This window comes from Sciurus carolinensis, chromosome 8 (assembly GCF_902686445.1).
Source record: "Sciurus carolinensis chromosome 8, mSciCar1.2, whole genome shotgun sequence".
NCBI lineage: Eukaryota > Metazoa > Chordata > Mammalia > Rodentia > Sciuridae > Sciurus > Sciurus carolinensis.
Genome location: NC_062220.1, coordinates 7158933 through 7168170, shown reverse-complemented (window position 1 = coordinate 7168170; position 9238 = coordinate 7158933). Strand labels below are relative to the sequence as shown.

Here is a 9238-nt window from a genome sequence, read left to right as displayed (position 1 = left end):
CATTACCTCCTTCTGTCTTCATTGAAGGAGGACAAGCTGGGGACAGCAGGAGGGTGTGGATAGTTTTGAAGACAATTGTCCAACTTGTGGGCTTAACCAGAAAATCAATGGGAAATGGGCTGGGGGATCTGCAGGCAGCTTATCTTCTTTGGTTGGTGATCCCACTTAAGGATAGGCCTGGAAAGCTGGATGTTTGTGGGAAGGTATCTTGCAAATCAGGTTTGGCCTCTTTTGGAAAGTCAGTAGTGAGGATGACTATAATATAACCTTGCAAAGCTGAGTATTAACACACAAATAAAAGGTATTAACTAGGTGACACTGGTGTAACAGGGGGTATAGCTCAGGGGTAGAGCATTTGACTGCAGATCAAGAGGTCCCTGGTTCAAATCCAGGTGCCCCCTATTGACATGTAATTTTGGTACTTGACTCAGGTGGCCCAGACTGAAGTTAGGATTCCTCCATTTTTTGGAGTTTCTAGGAATAACCCTAGAGCTTCCCTCACTGGGCTGTAAAATATGGGGCCACATTGAAGTCCCCTTTTTAATGTAGGTCTTACCTCCTCTTCATCCCCTCTATAATCACCAAGGGCCCAAAGGCTACCTTGACTTGGAATCCCACCTTGTGAGTATGGTGCACACATGGTAGGTCTCAAAAGCTGTCCATGGAGAGCCCTTCCCACCTCCCTTACCTCCCCTCTTCTTTTAGTCCTCCACATTCCAGGCTCACGGTTCAGAGGAAATGGAGCTTGGTTTGTTCCAGAGCTGGCCACTGCACAATGAGATGAGTTTCTGAATTCCTGGATCCCTCTTGTTTGGTTAAATCTGGGGACAGGGGCAGAGACTGTGCTAAGAAGAAGCACAACGAGAAGTTGGAGACCTGAGGGGGCTGAGGGTGACAGGAGAGCTACTGTTCAGTTAGGTCATTCCTCACTAGATGTCATCTGCTGATCAGGTGCCAGCGATGTTCTTTGCATACCTCTGGTAGGAGTGGGAAGACCTGGAAAGTTCCTTGAGGTGTCCGATTTTGATTGTAAGCGTCAGAACCTCCAGGATGTTGGCTACTGGAAAATAGGTGAGGAAACCACTATTCAGGGCAGGAAACATGGTGGCTATGAGAAGCCAGAGGCAGAATATATACTCGAATTTGTAGAGTTGGGGGAGGATCTTGAAGGGCAAAATGTGAAATGTGTGAGCTATTTGGGACAGGCTGCATTTGATAGGATGCTACAAGGAAGATTTGACCTGGGAAGAGGACGGATTGCTCTATAAGTAGGTTTCAGAGGCCGTGTACATAGTGCAGAGATGGCACACTTAGAAAAATGAAACCGACTTTTCCACATCGAAGGTGAGCCCATATCACTTTAGGAAGATAAATTGCAGGGTTTTCCGAAAAGACAGAACCTCAGAGAACATACCAAACTCTGTGGCCTGAATGCCCTTTCTTTTCTTCTTCTCATTTCTTTTCTTTTTTTTTTTTTTTTTGGCACCAAGGATTGAACCCAGAGTGCTTACCCACTGAGCCACATCCCCAGTCCTTTTTTTTTTTTTAATTGTAAACAAATGGGTTACATGTTGTTTCTCTGTTTGTACATGGAGTAAAGGCTTACCATTTGTGTAATCATAAATTTACATAGGGTAATGCTGTTTGATTCATTCTGTTACTTTTTTCCCTTCCTCCCCACCCCTCCCACCCCTCCCACCCCTCCCACCCCTCTTCCACAGTCCTTTTTTATATTTTATTTAGAGCCAGGGTCTTGCTGATTTGCTTAGAGCTTCAGAAAATGACTGGCTGGCTTTGAACTCATGATCCTCCTGCCTCAGCCTTCTGAGCTGGCGTTTGAATGCCCTTTCTTTTTTTTTTTTTTTTTTTTTTGCGGTGCTGGGGATTGAACCCAGGGTCTTGTGCTTGCAAGGCAAACTCTCTACCGACTGAGCTATCTCTCCATCCCTGAATGCCCTTTCTTAAGACCACTAAAAGAAGTCAGGTGGTACCACGTAGATGCTGCAGTTGGAGAAAAATGTTCTAGAGAGGTTAAGGGTGTTGTTTCACAGAAAATATAATGTGCCCAAATATTTATAATTGAACTAGAGAGAAAGAAATAACAAAAAGAAGTATGATCATAGCTTTTGGAGAATGGAATCAAATATGTAGAAAATGCACCATTATTATTTTTTTTTGTTAAGGGAGCTCTGTTGACAAAGTAATTAACAACTTGGACTCAACGACTGAGATTGTCTGAGAAGTAGAAAGACCTTCCTGGGCCTTTAACATTCCACAGATGGAAGCAAGATGAAGAGTCTGCCCCTCCACCAAGACCACATCTTCTACAATGGCCTCTTCTGAAATGCATAAGAAGATGATGGGAAAAGACAGATTCCCAGAGTTAGGGTTGAGGGTTATGTAGAACAATGAATTGGGAGCTACCCCCAGCAGAACCAAAGTCCCATCAGGGAACATCACTGAACGAAAGGATGTTTGTTGTTCCATGTCACTAAGTTTTGGGGTCGCTTGCTCTGTCCCAGGATTGTGAAATGCTGGCAAACACTGAAATGGGTATCTGGAAGGGGATTCCAGGTGTAGCAAAAGGTGACAGAGGGGCAGGGCCACTTCTGCCTGACAATGGAATGTGAGCCAGTACTGTGACCATGTGTGCTTCCCATCTGGTCTGATCTTCAAGTGCAAAAGTTTATTGCAGGAAGTCTGTTCCTGTACTTCTGTTTGGGGTGGACGAGGGACAGTAATCTGGCCTTTTAAACTTGTAGATCTCTGGATCAGGGCAGCCTCCCTTGGATTCAATGTCAATCACAATATCTTGAACTTACAGGATGAGGCTCTGGGGCTTCGGATGGAGGTGAGTGAATTTTGCCTGAGTCTGACCGAAAGGGCAGATTGTGGCAGGTGAATGTGAGGCCAGTTCCTTGCTCATTCCTGCATGTGGTCTTCTGCCATGCGACCTTTCAGATCTTTCATTATAGAGAGGACCTGCCTGCCTGCCCTGGAGTTTGGGCTCACATCTGGAACTTGTATCACCACGGAACTGGTGGCGTGTGAAGTAGCTTCCTTACAGCCATGATTCCTACACCTGCCACCCTAGCACCCACCAGCTAGTGAATAAGGAAAGAGGAAACTCCAGCGAATTGTAGAAATTCATATTTGGGGGATCAGGATAGAGAAGAGCCTATCAGGCAGCTGAATGTCCTCTGGATGATGAAGGTGAACTCGCAGCTTAAAGAGGGGCCTCCAGGCAGCGTGTGGTTCATGTGTGGTGTTCACAGTTGACTATGAATGGGTAAAACAGCACTCTAGGAAATTCTTGGATGTGGTAACCAGGGTGAAAGATGCTCAGGTTGGACAGAATCAGGTGAGGGGGCACAGTCATGGGTAGAAAATTTGTGTGGATAAAATCCTTGGATACAATCAGGGTGCCTCCTGGAAGCTAATATTTGATTTCCAAATCTGATTTGGAATTTTGCTTAGCAGTCAACCTCATCACAACCCTTTTAGGATTGGTCACTGTTTTCCAGTAAAATCACTTGTTGTGCACAAGTCAGGGTCCTATTGTTAATGATCTCTGTGTCTTTTTGAAGATCTTAATTATTTGCTCTGTGAAGTTTACAATAAAGCGTGACACATTGCATCAGGATCACCCAGACTGAGTTTCATCTGAATTACTGGCTGATCTTGTTCAGACTCTGGATCACCCCTAGTAATTCTGATTAGTAGCACTTAGGAGGAAAGAAGGAACTTCAATTTTGGGGGCCCAATCTCCTACTAACACCCACTATAACATCCAATGATTCTAAGTGGCAGAAAAATACGTTGTCACTTGCAACATGATGTAGATGTAAAGGACATTCCAGGGGTGAGCAGCATGGCTGTGAACCTGTTGCCTTCAGCCCCTGAGTGAGGGACAGAGGGGGCAGGGCTGCAGCACACACAGTGGCCAGGAGGTGGAGGAGGGCACTGTGGGAGAGTGGCCGGCTGGATGAGCTGTGGGTGAGGAGAAGGAGAGGGTGACCAGCTCTCCAGGCAGAGCACTAGGGGGTGTGTGGAGGCCATAGGGAGGCCTGGACTCCCTGCAGTGAAGCTCAGCACTGGAACTCGCTCATTAGGCAAAGGTAACATCCACAGCCCACTTATAGGGCAGTGGTATAGGTTTCAAAGACCAAGGACGACACTGGTAGAAGAGACACGAGATATGACGGTCATAGGAAATGCCTGAGGGAAGGCCCAGTGGGGAGGGGCTGGGCAGGTGCACCTCTGTTGCGCCTGGTGCTTCTGGAGCTTCACCAGAAGGCAGTGCCTCCATCCCTCCTGATGCTTTGTCCAGGGGCAGTCACCTGCACCAGCACTTCCCTCCCCATGGTGCTCTGCTCTACCAGTTACTGCAGGCAGGGGGTTTATAGGCTGGGTACAGAAGCACCCTCAGCTGGTCTGGTCCCACTGTGCCAGGCACCCCAAGGAACTTGAAGTGTGTGCAAGAGAGCTGCTGCCTGCAAACAGCCCTCACTTGCCCTAATCCTCATCAACTTGAGGAAAACCTGTGCCTCCAGGATGATATGGTCTGGACATTCTGGTGGAAGTTGGCTCTCATTGTTTTCTTAACTTGGTTAGGTTTTTGGGACTGCAAAGGGGCATTTTAGGAACATGGTGTTGTCCTATCTTCTTTTTCCTTAAGGATGACATAGCAACAGCAGATCCTTTTAGAAAAGCATTTGACTGACCACAGGTTCCTGATTCAATTCAGATTCTTCCTACATACTGTTAATTTTGATCTCCGAACATGGCATTAGAAAACAGTTTCCTGACCCCTCCAGGGTCCCCTATTCTCAATCGTCCTGCAAGGAGGGACCACAGGGTGAGTAGGTGAGTTTGTTCTGCCCTTCCAGATCCTGGGGAGGGACCTCCCCAAAACCCTTCAGACCTGATCTGTTCTCCCATCACTCTTCTTGAGTGGCCATTTCTCTGGGGTTGGCTTCCTTTTAAAATATTATTTCTTTGAGAGAGATGAACCCGGTGTGCATGCACTGAAGTTCTCCATGCTGTGAGCTTGTGAGGAAATGGCTGCCCCTTCCTTTCACACTGACCATACCTTGGCATCTCTGTGTGACTCTAGAGACCGGAGATCTCTCTGACTCCCCATTGTGAGGACTGAGTCCTGCCTTCTGGTTTCTTCTGTCTGAAGTGCTTAGTGATTCTGCAGATGAAGAAAATGAGGGGAGGAATAGGAGAGAAAAAGGGGCAGTTCATGCTCTGCCCAGAGCATTTGGTGCCAAGAGGCCTAGATGTGGACTCCAGTCATGTCTCCTCAACTATCAGATAGGTTTTTTTTCTGGCATAATTGCATCTTCTGTCATTTTCTTCCAGATGTGTACATGAAAAGGCACAAATTAAATCAATTGCTCCCAAAGGTAAGTCAGCATCATCCAGGTCACTTCTCAGAGCCACACATGATGCCTAGGTTTAAGAGATCCCAGGGTGGAAACTAGGAGTTTTACATATGCCTAGAGCTAGCCCCACCCTGACCACCAAAGGGTCTGTTGAGCAGCAGCTCTGACTTCAGCAGCTCTATTTGCTTCTGAAGGGGTCCAGTTGCAAACATCCATGATTTTATTGTCACTGACTCACCTGGAAACTAGGGAGGGAAGGCTGCTGGTCAAAAGTAGAGGTGACAGGCAGGTGTGTAGAGAGGAAGGGGCGTGGCCTAGCAGGAAGGAAGTGTATGATGAAGGAAGCATATGACCCTGTCAAGTGCACACCTCCAGGAGGAGCATCAAGGATGTTGCCATCCAGGTATAAAGTGCTTATTACACACATGTAGTAGCAGGGGGTATAGCTCAGGGGTAGAGCATTTGACTGCAGATCAAGAGGTCCCTGGTTCAAATCCAGGTGCCCCCTTGCAAGAATCTCCTTTAGAAACCAAAGAGAAAAAATTTTAAAGTGGTAAATAACATTGAGTCACATAATGACCGGGTCATCCCTATTGACACTTACTCCATAGCCCTGTCCTGTGAATAGCTGTGTGTTCACCTGTGCTGCGGATTCTCTCACCATATCTGTGTCATGGTCTCCAAAAGGAGACAGCAGAGGGCAGGCTGTGAAGTTCTTCCAGGTCATGGCTGGTCATGCTGTGGCACAGGCTGTCCTCCAAGGCAATGACCATGAGGTATCCTCGTCGCATGAACACCCAGCCTTCTGAGGTGTGGGGCTGAGGAGCCCAGCTTTTCCTTAGGCAAATCCTCCTTGTCACTTCTCCAGGAAGACCTTCCTGATGCCTGAGCAGGGCTCCTTTCTCCCTGCTCCCTCAGGCCTCTACTTAGCTTCTGTCACATATGTGGAAACATTTTGTTCCTGTGTTTTTCTCCTGTTTCGCCCAAGATTGTTTGAGGAACAAGGACTGTAACTCTCCTGTCTCCCTGACCTTAACATGAATGGTATATCCAGTGCCTAACAAGCTCCATGATTGTTTGTTGAGGGAATGAGTGATGGAGTGAAATAACGAGCCCCCTCCTTGAGGCCTCAGAGCATGGAGCAGGCTCTCCCTGGACTGTGTGTGAGGTTCACTGAAGACCAGGACCAGCAGCTCCCGTCTGATCACTATGTGTGGACTTAGGGAAATGCTGGAGTCAGGTGTGCTTTCCAAGGGGAAAGAAGGGTCCCCCAGCACAGTGTGAGGAGGGAGGGGAGCTGGGGTGACTAGTTAAGGTTGTGATGTAACAGGGTAGGGCAGACTTCAGTGGAGAAAGCTGTCAGGTGCTAGAACATGCAGAGAAACCTGCAATATAAATGACAGGTAGCCTGGGTGTGGTGCCCTGGATGAAAAGGTGCTAATGAGAAGTTTCATGTAAGTGGGGGTATAGCTCAGGGGTAGAGCATTTGACTGCAGATCAAGAGGTCCCTGGTTCAAATCCAGGTGCCCCCTTATTTACCTACATCCCGTTTTGCTGGGAACCAAAAAGCTTCCCTCTCAGAGCTGCATGATGTGGGGCCACACTGATATCCATTTTATGCATAGGATCAACTTCCTCAACCCCACTATCATCCCCAAGAGCCCAAGGGCCACCTTGTCTTGGGAATTCCCCACCTCATGAGGACAGTGCACACACAGTAGGTGTCAGAAGCCACCTGGAGAGCCCTTCCCACATCCCTGGGCCTCCCTCTTACTCTCACTGATCCATACCCACCTTCATCCCGGGCTCACGGAGAGAAATGGTGCATGTTGGCCCAGAGCTGGCCCCTGGCTGATGAGATGCGTTTCTGCTGAGACCTTGCTGAAGGACAAGCACCAGCTGGAGGTGAAGACCTGAAGGACCTGTGTATGTCAGCAGAGTCACCTCCAATTGTAGGAAGTTGGTCACTAGGGCCACACCTTTGGGATTTATACTTGGTCTCTGGTGACCAGAGCTCTCTCACTCTTCTCTCTATTCCGCTCTTTTTCTCTCCCTCTTTCCTGGTTGCCATGTCCTGAGCTGCTCTCATCTGTCACACCTTTCTACCATGATATCCTACCACATCTCAACCCAGCATGATGGAGTCAGTCAGTCATAGTCTGAACCTCTGAAACCATGATGCAAAATAAAATTTTCTTCTATAAATTGTCCTTGTTGGATCTTTTGTTCACAGTGAAAAATGCTGACAGAAATATCTCCACACTAGGAATAAATGAAATGTCTATCGATAGTAGGATAGATAAATAAATCAGGGTATAGTCAGACTATGGAGCATGAAGCAAGAATTAAAAATAATGAATCATTTCCATAGTTGATAAATGGGGGATGAACCCTATTGACATGAGGAGAGTGAAAGAAGCCAGAGTTAAAAGAATACATAGTGTGTGAGCCCATGTAGATTCAGCCCCAGAGCAAGTCAACACATCCACAGGGATGGTGAGTGGTTAGGTTCTCGAGGGAGGAACTAAGGGGTAGTGCAGAGAATCCTCTTTGTGCTAGAGACTTCCTGTGTCTTGTTTCAGGTGGTTACATGTGTAGGCATGTAGGTAAAAATCCATCAAGCTATACATAAGTCTTATGCTCTGTACTATATAAGCTGTATTTCAATAAAAATAAATACAAATGATATGTTAATTAAATTTTTATTTCATGAATGTCTCATCTGATTCATTCAATGTTGGGGACTGTGCCATATGGACAACGCCAGGATGGCGCCTGGCAGTCAGCCAGAGGTTGTCTGGCAGCGAGAAGGTTAATTGACATAAGCACACTCAGGTGATTTATCGTCCACGCACACAATGCATGTGCATGTGTTCTCAGCACTCCTAATCGTGCCTGCTCAGATATCTAGCTTCTTGCCTAATCTTTGCATAAGAGGCGTGGCGGTGATATAAGTGGGCCGTAGGCGGAAGGCGGGGTGTGACAGTAAGGAGCAAGCAGAGAGAAGCAGCGCACCTTTAGCACATACTCCTAGCATGCACCTTTAGTTCACAGGATGCAGAAGCCTAAGAAGAAGCTGCAGAAGCCTAAGAAGAAATAGATCTCTGATAAGCGTAGAAGCCTTTCTTTCTCTCAGTCTCTCTCCCCTCAAAGATTCTTTCTTATGCAAAGTCTTTCTCTATCTCTCCCTAAGAAAAGCCTTTCTTCCTCTATAGCCCAGGGAACAAGCGAATAAGCGAGAAAGCAGCCCACTAAAGAAAGATAGTTAAAGTAGTTCGTTTCCAGTCCACCACCGATAACGACCTGCGCAAATTGTTGCTGCAGGTGGTGACAAATACCCACGGATTTGGTACCGCAAAGAGCCAGCGACAATTCAAAATATGTGTTTGTTCATTTTGATAACTTTTAATCCTTAATTCAGCTTCCATTACCTCTCTAATGAAAGACTCTGATTTATTCTAATAATTTTATGTGTGGTCTATGCAGGTTGAATTCTAACGTTTATTCTCTTTCTTACTCAGTGAACGGAGTCAATTCACAGTGAGTCTATTTGTTCAGCAAACAGTGTGTAGAACTTAGTATGTACCAATGCTGTTGGATATTTTCAATGGATTAAGTCATCTAGTCTACACAGCAGCCCATCAAGTGTGTTCTCTTGTTCTCCTCATTTTACAGATTTTCAGCTGAGGCACAAGGAGGGGAAGGGACCTGTCCCTGGGAGTTGAACCCAGGCTGTGTGGCTTTAGGGTCCAAGCTGTCAGCATCTGTGTCACCTGCTCCTGACAAGCTGCTGGGATCATTCCCTGGTTCTGGAGCTGTGTTGATATTGGTCAGTCAATATTTAGAGA

General features: G+C 46.7%; 3 non-coding genes across 3 annotated transcripts; all 3 read left to right on the top strand.

The window, feature by feature from the left end:
* The first annotated feature begins 329 nt into the window (after window positions 1-329).
* On the top strand, window positions 330-401 carry Trnac-gca (transfer RNA cysteine (anticodon GCA)). The gene has a single exon. It is a non-coding gene; the product is annotated as a tRNA-Cys (tRNA).
* Window positions 402-5826: 5425 nt separating this feature from the next.
* On the top strand, window positions 5827-5898 carry Trnac-gca (transfer RNA cysteine (anticodon GCA)). The gene has a single exon. It is a non-coding gene; the product is annotated as a tRNA-Cys (tRNA).
* A 952-nt stretch (window positions 5899-6850) lies between these two features.
* On the top strand, window positions 6851-6922 carry Trnac-gca (transfer RNA cysteine (anticodon GCA)). Its single transcript has one exon. It is a non-coding gene; the product is annotated as a tRNA-Cys (tRNA).
* Window positions 6923-9238: the final 2316 nt, after the last annotated feature.